A 12881-nucleotide genomic window follows, 5' to 3' on the forward strand; every position below is an offset into this window, starting at 1 on the left:
AGCATTTGATTCTGTCACCTCAAGTGCTTGTTAAATCACTTCCAGCTGCTACAATCAAGGGCCAGGTACTTCTAAGGTCTGGCACTTTCTGAGCTCTGTTACACCTTTAAGTATGATTCTTCAATCCAATTCTAACCTTCATAATAATCAAGTGCCCACTCCACTTAACTTCAAGGCAACGGGAAGTTAGAATTCTCCATATGTGTCTGTATCTGATTTTCAATCAGACCTCTTGATCCAAAACCTGAAAGGCTCTGAATGCCTATGAAGTAGTGTAGTAATATTTTCACTTAAAGCGATGTTAAGAGCTCCATCATTGAAATAAAACTTTGGCAAGGAAACCAAGCTATAAAAGGGTGCTTCTCCAACAAGGAAATTATGAAGTTAGTGATAGAAATGAGAGAAGTGATGTATTTGGTGATTGTGACTACATTAATGCATTGATTAAATAATCTAGTGGCAAGGTGGAATTCAATCAGTTAAAAGGGGAAGAATCCAATATTTAATCACCTGTTTTGAAGAAAGTAAATTTACAACCGTTAGCTAGGCATAATACTTGACATGTTCAACAAATATTAAGTATGTATTGTGAAATTGGTAATGCATACATGTATAAAATAAAATTAATTCAGAGATATAAAAGTAATAAAATAGAGACCTTAATGACCTTTAAATATCTTAGAATTCATGCTCTTTTTGAAGTATTGTTCTAAGTGCAGCTAGTAATTTCAGTGATGTGTGTATAAAATCTAAGAAATTCATTCTAGAGTGGTTCCTTGAAACCTGCTCTGAGGATCACAGAGGAGCTATTTAAATATAATTTGGATTTAGCTTAGAGCAACAACACTGAGAGTATGTAGAAATTATTCCAAGTATGGACAAAAGTAACTGGGAAGCTATGGAGATGAGAAGCATGTGGAGTTCAAGGATTTCAGCACAGCTGGGCTCTAAAATATGAGTGGGAAAATAGGAAAACATAAGTTAGTGTCAAGGGTGGCCCTAAGTCTTGGGACCCTGCACCCACATGAGAGACTCGGAAGAGGCTACTAGTTCCTGGCATCAGATCAGCTCAGCTCTGGTCATTGTGGCCACTTGGGTAGTGAATTAGCAGATGGAAGATCTTCCCCTCTGTCTCTCCTCCTCTCTGTATTATCTGCCTTTCCAAAAAAAATTTTGATTATATAAAATTGAAAGCCCAATTCATGTTGTCTATACTTGTTGTTATTCTTTTCTATAAGTTTTTTTTGCATGTTTTGTGATTTTCCCCCTTTCCATTATATTCCTCCCTCTTCCTCATTTTCCTTTTCCACAGTTTTCCTCCATATTATTACAATGGTGTAGTCCTTTAGTATGTTACAAATTTAGCATTCTGCTGTTTAAGTGTATCACGGCATTGTAGGTAAAGGCAAAGGTAGAAAACCTAGAATCATCCTGTTAGTGTATGTTAAACTCTATCACTGGGAGTACTCCTTTTATTCAAGAGTGGAGATGAACATTGCAACAAATCTTCACTTCCTGGCATGGTAGCCTCCATCATACAGATCATCTTTGAAACGTGTATATTTTGGCATGTATTTTGTCCTATGTCAGAGAGAACACGAGATATTTTTCTTTTGGGATTGACTTATTTCACTCAGCATGCTAATCTCCAGTTGGAACCAAATTGTTGTAAATGACAGATTTTTATGCTTTTCAATGATTCTGTAGTATTATATTCCATGGACTAGATGCACTACAGTTTCTTTATCCAGTTCTCTTTCGACGGGCCTCTGGGTTATTTCCATGTCTTTGTTACTGTAGATTGTCTTCTTTCAACTGTAATCCAAAGTAGATTCAAGCCTGTTGGGATGTGTGGGAGCATCAATAGTCTCAAGTTCTCCTATTGTATCTTAATATTTTTGTGAGTCAGTGTTTCAGGGTTGTGACCTTCCTTACTGTTTAGGCTGTGCTAAAGTTTTGATCTTTGCCTATTTTTCTTTATGCTTCTTGCTGACTGCAGTATCCCCAATCTGTTTCTGAGGAACCCTGATCCGTGATAAATATGTTTCTCTTTCTTTGGCAATACAGAAAGGCTGAAGAATACTGAATTGTGAAGAATGAACTTTGCTCATAAGGTGTGATTCTAATAAGCACTTTCCCCCTGGAGAAGAGACCTTAGTTGTTGAGAAACTACCAGACACATTTCACAGAAGTTGAGCCTTCTCTTTCCCTCCTGTATCCATGATGGAATGTTTCTCATTACTCCATTGTGAACATCTAGGGGAGTCCCTTGATGTAAAGCTCATGAAAGTTTGGGAATTCCCTAACATGTAAAGAAACACAGGCACAAATACAGATCTGCTGTTAGATGGTTCTTCACTCAGAGGCCCTCAGTGCCCTGTGCTGGGTCAGCATAAAGCCTGAAGCCTGAAACCCAGTCTAAGTCTGCCATGTATTTGGCAGAGACCTAAGTACTAGAGCCATCACCTGCTGCTGCCCACAGTGTGTAATAACAGGAAGTTGGAATTAGAAGCAGAACCAGGACTCTGATATCTGTGTATGCTGATGTGGGATGTAGTTGTGCCAAGCAGCTTTCTGAGGGTAGTGCTCTTTCTGAGAGTAGAGGCTCCTGGATAGTGAAGTTTCCTGGAATTCCCTTATGCTTGTTGATCCTTAGTCTATAACAAGTTTGCAGAATTATCATGTAAGTATTTATTTTCTTGTTCACTATGTCTCTTGTTATTTGTGCATCTTGACAATTTTCTAGGTATTTATACATAGGGCTGTAATTTAAATTCAAAACCCATAAATGTGAGATTAGTTTAGTAGTTTATTAGTTCAGTAAGTTTGTGTAGTTATGAGAATCTGTAAAGAAGGAATAATTGGAGAAATTTACAGAAGATAATTGAGGGGGGTTAGAATGAAGAAATCCAGAAGTAATTTGGTCTTACCTAGGATTAGAGTAAATAACTCTACAATATCATTTGGCTTAACTGTCCCCTACCTAACTTAATGTGTCTTTGTTCTAACCTCAGATGTCTATAAATAGGCCTCCTATGGTAATGGTGTCTTTGTGGAGGAGTAAGTTCAATGAAATTTTTAAAGTGAATTATAATCCAATAGGACTCTGTTTTGCTGAAAAAAAAAAAAGGTCAATTTAGATACCAAGCCATGTGCACAGGCATGTCATAGGATAATAAGGATGGAGATTGAAGTTATACATCCAAGAAACAGCAAATATTGATTTTTAGCAAACCCTAGGAGGTGTGTGAGAGGCAGAGGAAAGCTTGTTCTTGGCAGTCCTCAGAGGGTATATCGTTCTTGGACGTTTATATTGTAGAACTGGAAAAGAAGACATTTATGATGTTAAGATACTTTATGACGTTGTATGTAGCAGCCCTAGAAAAGTGATACACGAAATGATGGGAGATAAAGTAGAGAAAAGAGGACAGAGATTGCAAGAGAACAATAACCAGAAGCAAGTGTGTGGGTCTTTTACAACTGATTTTGTTTGTTCAAGAAGAAGGGGAGTGGTGGTGGAGACTGATAATTTTTTTTGGGTGAGGAAAGGAAATGAAACCAGCGCTTGAAAGAGTGGGCATAGAATTGGACATGGGGAATGTAATGGACAGTTAATTTGACGTTAGTGGTTTGAAATAAAAGCGAGATTTCAAATAGTCAAGTAGGAAAGCAAGACATATTTTTAAAAGATTTATTCATATTTATAAGAAGGGCAGATTTAAAGAGCGAAGGAGATACAAGGAGAAAGCTTTTTCATTTGCTGGTTCACTCCCCAGGTGGACACAATGGCCCGAGCTGGGCTGATCCAAAGCTGGGAGGTTCTTCTGGGTCTCCCACATGAATGCAGTGTCCCAAGGCTTTTGCTGCTTTCTCAGGCCACAAGTGACTGGTGAGAAGTGGAGCAGCTGGGACAAAAATCAGTGCCCATATGGGATCCCAGTGCATGCAAGGCAAGGATTTAGCCACTGAGTCATCATGCTGGGCCCACAAGACTTAAGAAGTGGTATCAGTGCTGCTCATGAAAGGGCAACTCTTAGAGATTTAGAAACAGTTTCTACATTTTTAATAATATCTGTGATTTGAAATGATGAATTTATGAGAATAAATGAAAAAAGAGGATTAAAAGAACTAGCTTGACTTCTAGAACCATAAAACCTGTAACTGAAAAGAGCAAATACAGAAAAATGAGGAGAAATATTTCTGAATTATTTTTCACTTCTTTTCTTCCTTACATTATATTATGTTAGTTGCCCTAAAGTCTCAAATCAGTTGCTTAGTCAAGTTTTATCCACTGGCAAAATTACCTTGTGTCTAAATTATTTTGTAAAAATGACAATCAAATTTATATCTACTATATTGTTAATTATAAACACATAGGTGGCAACCCGGAGTATTTTTCTACTTGGTGAATAACTAACAATTACCTTTGTGTAAGTGCAAAAAGTAGATGCATCAATACAGTTTGATAGGAATTTCATCATACAAGCGTTGATTTTCCTAACTTTATTTTTTATAACTTTGGTTTGTTGAAATTGGAACTATTTATAGACAACCATTTGATCCAGGAACTTCAGGAAAATTTAGAAAGTCACAGGTACAATTTGTATGTGTGTGGGAGTAAGTGTGAGTGAAGGCTCAGCTGCCATTTATAACACTGAGAATATTTAACTTTCCAACTATGACTTTTTTATACCAACAAGATAGATTTCTACACAGCATGGCATACTTAGGATAAGCTATTTATCTCCAACAACTGAATAAAAAAAAACATGTTTTGACTTGACAATTTTTACTTGCCCATATTATGTATTACTTGTCTTAGAATTATGTTTGTTTCAAAGATAGTAAAAGTAAATCTTAGGGTGATTATTTAACCATTCATCCCAAGTACATATTAAGTCTATGCCATTGTTTAGCATAGTTTAAGAAAAGGAACTTTCTCCTAAGAAAGAACAAATAAAATGTTTTTTTCCTATTTTTTATTTGTTGAATTTTTTTGTCTAATGCAGTGTAAATCCTGTGGTTGTGATGTGAACTGAAAACAGAATTGTAAATATTTCTTTTTTAAAAAGAATTGTGGGCGAAGGAACATGGAAGCATGGCCAAGAGGGAGAGTAGTTTGAGAAATATTACTATGCTCCTAAATGTATATTGTGCAGTGTATGAAATTGGTTCACCTTATATAATCTAAGTAATTTAAAAGATGATAGAGAGAGCAAGAACAACAATGAGAGAGACAGAGAGAGAAATAGGAGAGAGACTCTCTTGTGCACTGGTTCACTTCTCAAAGAGCAGCAATGGCCAGGTCTGAGACAGGGTGAAGTGAAGACCTATTGTTGGTAGGAATGTAAGCTAATGCAGCCACTGTGGAAGTCAGCATAGAGAATGCGAAGACAACTGAAAATTGATCTACTGTACGACCCAGTTATCCAAATTCAGTGGGGATAAATCCAAACGAAGTGGAGCTGTGAGAAAGCAACTCGCAACCCTATATTTATAACAGCACAATCCACAATAACGAAGACATGAAACAACTCAGATGCCCATCACAAGAGGAATGGGCAAAAAAAACCATGGTGCATCTATTTCAAGGAATACTACTGAGCCATTAAAAAAGAATAAACGACTTCCTTTTGAAACAAAATGATCCCAATGGAAGATTATCATACCCAGTGAGACAAGCTAATCCCACAAAGGTAAATATCATATGTTCTATCTGAAGTAAGACAATATTCATGCAAAATCCAAAATGAATAGAAACATAGCTAAACATCTATGTACATATATTCTCATAGATGAACTGTCTAGTGGAGACTAGTGGACGGCAAAGTGAAGATACATTTCTACTTCTGCAAAAAAGGAGGACTCCCAATGAAACTGTTAAATATATCCTGACAAGATGATTCTAGATTTTGTACCATTGCCCATACCTATAATACCATGATACACTGAAATAGTAGAATGTTGTAACTGTGACTGTTGCTGAATGGTTATACTATTGTAATAATATGGGGAAAATAGTGAGGCAGTGAGAATGGGGAGGGAGGAAGTGGAGGTGGAGGAGGGAATCCCTAAACTTACAAAAAAACTTATCATACAAAATAACAAAAACAATAAAAAAAAGAACCAGGAACTCTTCCTAGCTCTTCCACTGAGCTGCACACACCAAACACGTGGGTCATTTTTTACTGCTTTCTGAGGTACATTAGCAGGAGGCTGGGGAGGATGAGGGACAACCAAGACACAAATTAGCACCCATGTAGGATACTGTCTTTGTAGCCCCTATTTACTATAATTAAAGAGTTATGTTTGAAAGGACTTTTGCTGTTGCAAAATGAAATTGAAAGAAGTTTAAAGTACAGCATGTGATGCTTCTAAAATCCAATTATGATCTTTCTTTAATATACATTTTGTATGAGCTCTTTGAAGAACCCCTCATATGTATGCGTTTTTTTATATTTTAGTCTGAAATAGATGCATCCTTAAAATATATGTTTGACACAGAAATAAAAGTGTTACATATTCTAACTCATATATGGACTCTAAATAAAGTTCATCTGAACATGAAATGTTGTTTGCTAGAGGTTGAGAGGGATAGAATGGAGAGAAGGAGTTTTAGGTCTGGTGCCATGGTACAGTAGATGAAACCTCTGCATGTGGCATTGGTATCACATATGGGTTTGTGTCCTAGCCGTTCCATTTCCCATCTAGCTCCCTGCTTAGGCCTTGGAAAGCAGTCGAGGATGGCTCAAGTTCTTGGGCCCTTCCATCCACGTGGGGCTCCAGATTTTGGACCAGTCCAGCTCTGGCCATTGCAGCTCTTTTGTGTGTGAGCCAACAGATGGAAAATCTTCTCTTTATCTCTCCTTCTTTCTGTGACTTTGCGTTTCAAATAAGAATAAAGAATAAATATTAGAAAAAGAAACGGTATCATGTGTAAAGTAATGGAATATTATATTAACAATGGGCAGATAGCTTCGTCTTAAGGAGCTTTACTTCTAAAGAAGGAACATATTGAATAAAAAAGTTTCACTATATTTCTACCTCTGCATTAACACAATCAATTATTTGGTTCTTTTTCATTTCCTATGGCTGTGATTTGGATGAGATGTTATTTGAAGATAGTTTTTAAAGATTTTTTTTAAAAAAACATTTTTATTGGAAAGTCGAATATACAGAGAGGGGAAGAGACAGAGAGGAGGAGAGACAGAGAGGAAGATCTTCCATCCGCTAATTCGCTCCTCAAGCACCCGCATCAACTGGAGCTGAGCCAATCTGAAGCAAGGAGCCAAGAGTCTCTTCCTGTCTCCCACACGGATGCAGAGTCCCAAGGTTCTGGGCCGCCCTCGACTGCTTTCCCAGGCCACAAGCAGGGAGCTGGATGGGAAGTGGGGCTGCTTGGATTAGAACTGGTGCCCATATGTGATCCTGGCGTGTGCAAGGCAAGAACTTCAGCCCCTAGGCTATTGTGCCGGGCCTTGAAGATAATGTTTGAAAGATTTCTTTCTCAGCACCAGAAACTTTTGCTGGGAGATAAAATATAGTCAGAATGTAGAGAAATTTTTGTGAAGGAAAAATGCTTCCTATGAAACTATGGTATTGGACACATATTCTGCTCTTTATTTCTAAACCTGCAGGATGTTCAAAGCCAAGGCTGAACTTTGGACTTTCAATGTAGACATAAATCATAACAAAAATATGTTGGGAGTGGATGGTGAGAATGGTAAGGTTACGTATGTGTGGGCACAAGTATATGATGTCCTGATGATTTTTCCTTGAAACTAAATCTACACTGAAACACAGTGTATGTAGCTAAAAAAAGAAATATATATATATATATATATACATATATATATATATATATATATATATATATATATACACATACATACATAGAAACATTTAGTGGCATACGTCAAAACTGTGTGTGACGATGTGTATTATAAAATAAAAGGAATACGTTTCAAATTTCTTTGTCTGGGACTCACATTGCAGGTCATTGTGTTAAGCTACCACCTGCTATGCTGCCATCCCTCAACAGATGAAAACTGAGTTCTGATTCTTGGGCTTCCAATAGAGCTCCTTTTTTAAAAAGCTTTTTTTTTTTTTTTTGTAAGATTTCTTTATTTTCATTGGCAATTCAGATTTGCATAGAGAAGGAGATACAGAGACAAAGATCTTCCATCCACCATTTCACACCCTAAATGGCCACAGTGGAGCTGAACTGATCCTAGCCAGGACCCAGGAGCCTCCCCTGGGTCTCCCACGCGGGTACAGAGTCCCAAGTCCTTGAGCCTTCTTCCACTGCTTTCCCAGGCAGCAAGCAGGGAGATGGATGGGAAGTAGAAAAACAGCCAGGACATCAACCAGGGCCCACGGGGGATTCTGTTGCTTGCAGGGTAGGGATTAGCCAATTGAACCATCGTGCTGGGCCCTCAGCTCCCTTCTAATGTGGAGAGCAGTGGAAGATGTCCAAGTGCTTGGCCTCTGCCACTCACGGAAGACAAAGATGCAGGCCTAGGGCTGGTCCAGCCTCTGCCGTTGTGTCCATTGGATGAATGGGGCAGTGGACAGAAGATCTCTCTCCCCTTGTGCATCACACTGCATTTTCAATAAATAAGATCAATCTTGGAAAAGTGATTCCAAAAAGTTTTCTCGGTCTGTTTTCAAAGAACCTTTGATGGGCTCCCATAAGATGTAAGATGATAAGACAATTTTTAGATTAATATTAGAAAGTATTTCTACATAATATATATGAAATCCAGATTGTATCATCCCTCTGATACTTGGCTCTTTATTGTTAGCTTTGTAACTAAAAGCAATATCTTTTGATGGTACATGTTGTCAAAACCTTGTTTCTGGGTCCGGCGGCGTGGCCTAGCGGCTGAAGTCCTTGCCTTGAACGCACCGGGATCCCATATGGGTGCCGGTTCTAATCCCGGCAGCTCCACTTCCATCCAGCTCCCTGCTTGTGGCCTGGGAAAGCAGTCGAGGATGGCCCAAAGCTTTGGGACCCTGCACCTGTGTGGGAGACCCGGAAGAGGTTCCAGGTTCCCGGCTTCGGATCGGCACAGCACCGGCCATTGTGCTCACTTGGGGAGTCATCGGACGGAATATCTTCCTCTCTGTCTCTCCTCCTCTCTGTATATCTGCCTTTGTAATGTAAATAAATAAATCTTTAAAAAAAACCCAAAAACCTTGTTTGTATAATTATGTTATCAGCAACAAAATATAATAATTTCAGTAATGTTGGTCATTGTTAATAAAATTTTAACTAAAGGAAAGAAACAGGATTAATGGCATACTAAAAAGCATAGCATGCATCTTCTTTAGCTAACTGCCCAAGTCTAATTTTTTACAGATTTTGTGCTTTCTGAAATTTTCCCTCATGAAGCACTTTACAATGGGATGGCAGAAATACAAATATTTGATAAATATGCATATATTATAGTCATGAAATTTTGGAAAAGCATAATTCTACTAATCTAAAGAATGGTGGGGGAAAACACTTGGGGGGTCTGTATTCCCAAAGTTAAGCTGAAGAAAGTTCTTTCATAAAACTGAAAAATCAGGCAATTTTAAATGAGAATATTAGAGTCATGCAAAATAGCTGTACACTCAACTCCTAATTCAAAAACAAAAGTAGTAATTTTTAAGATAAGCTTTGCAATGTAATGTCTTAATTTTTATTAAGTATGAAATATATAAATGTTCATTTCATGTATACCTTATCTTATGTGAAACAGCAGATTTCATTCCTTTTGAAGGTTTTGTTTAATTACTTTTAATGATTAGTAACATAGAGGCTGTACATCACATATCAGAAATATAGACTTCATAATTGACATGTTTGAATCATTTTCCTGAGAAGGCCAAAAGATGGTGCTGCTGTGTAGCTGAGTTGCAGTTTCTCAATAATCAATTGTCTTCTACAGTTTAATTCGTCTGCTAAAATGGCGGAAATGCTTTAGTTTTAAGAGCAAAGAAGCAAGTCTGAAAATGCATTGATACAAATCAGTAACGAAGTAACTTAGAGTCGTCCCCAGTAATCGCTGGGATTAGTGAAAACTGGTATTTGCCTGCTAGTAAAGGGACTTCTAGCCTTTTGTTTTACATGCTAATACTTTTTTTTTTTAACCTAAAAACATTTAAACTTTTTTTTTCTTCATGAAGCATTTCCATAGGCTAAGGGATGTCCCTTGTCACTCTCTCCACTGCCCTTCCCTCACACCGATTTCCCCTGTAGTATTACAGTAGTAAAGTCCAGCAACAATGGTCACAAGTCCATCATTCTGCTATCTAAGAGTATCGTGACGTTGTAGACACTGATAGAAGTCCAGCATCCTATTGTCAAGATATATTCAGCACATGCTGATACTTTTAAGAACTCAAATGCCATTGGTACAGAAGTTACAGGTTAAAGAAGAGAGAGTTTTAATGGAATTAATGTCCTTATGAGGCTGATCAAATAAGTCACATATTATTATTCTCACCTTAATACTTTAGTAATTTTATTTTCTACAAATACAACTCAAAATATTATTAACTCTTGTGTTAAAGCATTGTTATCATGATTGTTAAATTGCAGTGTTCCTCATTGCTGTTTATCACATACAACTGTACTCATGCTTCCATTTATTTTAGTTTTTATCCATTAATACATCAAATATAATTACATCTTATTAAACATTGCAGTTGTATAAGTCTTATTATTAAAAATTAAAAAAAAAAACAAAACTGCTTTGGGCCCAGCACAAAGCCTAGTGGCTAAAGTCCTCGACTTAAATCTGTCAGGTTCCCGTATGGGTGCTAGTTTGTATCCCAGCTGCACTACTTCCCATCCAGCTCCCTGCTGGTGATCTGGGATCCCGCACCTGTATGGGAGACCTGGAAGAATCTCCTGGCTCCTGGTTTCAGACCAGTCCAGCTTTGACTGTTGCAACCACTTGGGAAGCGAGTCAATAGATGGATGATCTGTTTCTTTGTCCTTCTCTCTGTGTATCTGCCTTTCCAATAAGATTAAATAAATCTTTAAAAAGGAGAAAACTGCATCCTACTTCAGCAAACCCAAGACTTTGCCTGTCCAAGGAAATTCTTTTCAAAATGTTATATTTGAATTTTGTTGTTATACATTAATAACACAATTATCCTAATATTTTAAAATGCATTTTTTTATTTGAAAGGCAAAGAGCTAGAGAGAGACAAAAATACAGAGAAAGGAATAAATTTCCTTTGCTGGTTCACTCCTCAAGTGCTTGAAGCAGCTTGTGCAGGGACAGGCCTTAGTAGGTGTCTGGAATGAAATCTGGGTTTCTGACATTGCTGGTAGTAATCTAAGTACTAAAGCATAACCCACTGGCCTCCAGGGCGCACACACAGGCAGCTGGAGTAAGAGACTGTGACATGGAATGTTAGAGAATGTGGAAGTCCCAACAGATACACCATATGACCTAATTTATTTTAAATTTTAATTTAATTTTTAAATTTTATATCTGTCTCTTGACTTCCAAATTCAGAAGATTTTTCTTTTTACCCTCCTTCATATACTTACTCATTTGATCATGCTTACATACTTAGAAGGATGCATGTCCATGGGGACCACTGAGTAGGGTGGGAAGGCTCAAGGAATAGGGGAAAATGGATGAAACCATTGTTTCTTAAACACTAAGCCAAAGCTGGATTGTTTCCTTATTTTTCCAGTGCAGTTTGTATCATAATTTCCTGCTTAAATTAGTTTTCAGTGGTATGTTATGACTATATAAATTACTTGCAGTAAAGCCATAAAATATGGTGTCATCGCATGTAATTTCCATACAATTTTGTGTCTTTTGGAAGGTTCTGTTTTCTGAATGATGAGTGTCCATTACGGTAGATAGTTTCTGATTTATCTCTAAATTTCACAAAGTTAATTTCCTCTCAACACATTTAAATACTTCATCTGCGTAATCAGAAATGTTTCTAGGAGATAACTATTGGAAGCCTCCATACTTGCTAAAATTTTGCACAATAAATTTTTTTCTTTACATCTTTTTTTTTTCATTTAAGATCTTTTTTCTTTAAAAAAAGATCATTTTTTCTTTAAGTATCCTTTATCATTATCTCTTTTCTTTGATATTAATTCTTAATTTGGAGGTCCCATCTTTTCTGTCTTGTTCATTTTCCAGATTGCTATGAATAGATGATGCAAGCAAACTATTCAACGGGTTTGTGCAATGACAAATGGATTTATCATTATTATTTCTTATAAAAATAATAATGCTGGAGTTATTATTTTTGTGACATCTTTGCCTAATGGTTTGTGCCTGAAATTTCAAGAATTTCAACTTTGTCTACTTCAGTCACTTCTCAGAACAACTCAGTATTAGATTACATCATCTCTACTTGAAAAGTTTTACTTCCCACTTTGACATAAACATCAAGCTTCCAATGACAAAGTTCTTTGTGTTAGAGAAATCTATGATGTCAATAGCTTTGATCAACTTTATACTTTAATATTGTATTGATTGTAACTCCATGATAAAGACAAAGATTTCGATATGAAATAAGGGACTAAGGAAATGTTATCTTGTGATTGACCTTTATTGAATTGGCAAAAATTATATCACCAGAACAGATTTTTCAGTGAATATTTTTCTTAAAGTTACAGATGCTGAAATTGTTCTAACTAGATAAGCTTATCGCAGCAGTATTCCAAGTACCAATCTTAACATCCAAACCAAATATATGCAGTCCAAATAACTGAAGATTGTCACCGAAAATTGGAGTACAATATTCATTCTTGAACATAAGTGGATTTAGAAAACACTCACTAGTTTTGTGCAAAATATAAAAAAAAATCCCTAGAGTACTCTTCAAATCAACACCACATCTCTGGAAATTCA

The sequence above is a fragment of the Ochotona princeps genome, chromosome 27 (genome assembly GCF_030435755.1).
Source record: "Ochotona princeps isolate mOchPri1 chromosome 27, mOchPri1.hap1, whole genome shotgun sequence".
Classification (NCBI taxonomy): domain Eukaryota; kingdom Metazoa; phylum Chordata; class Mammalia; order Lagomorpha; family Ochotonidae; genus Ochotona; species Ochotona princeps.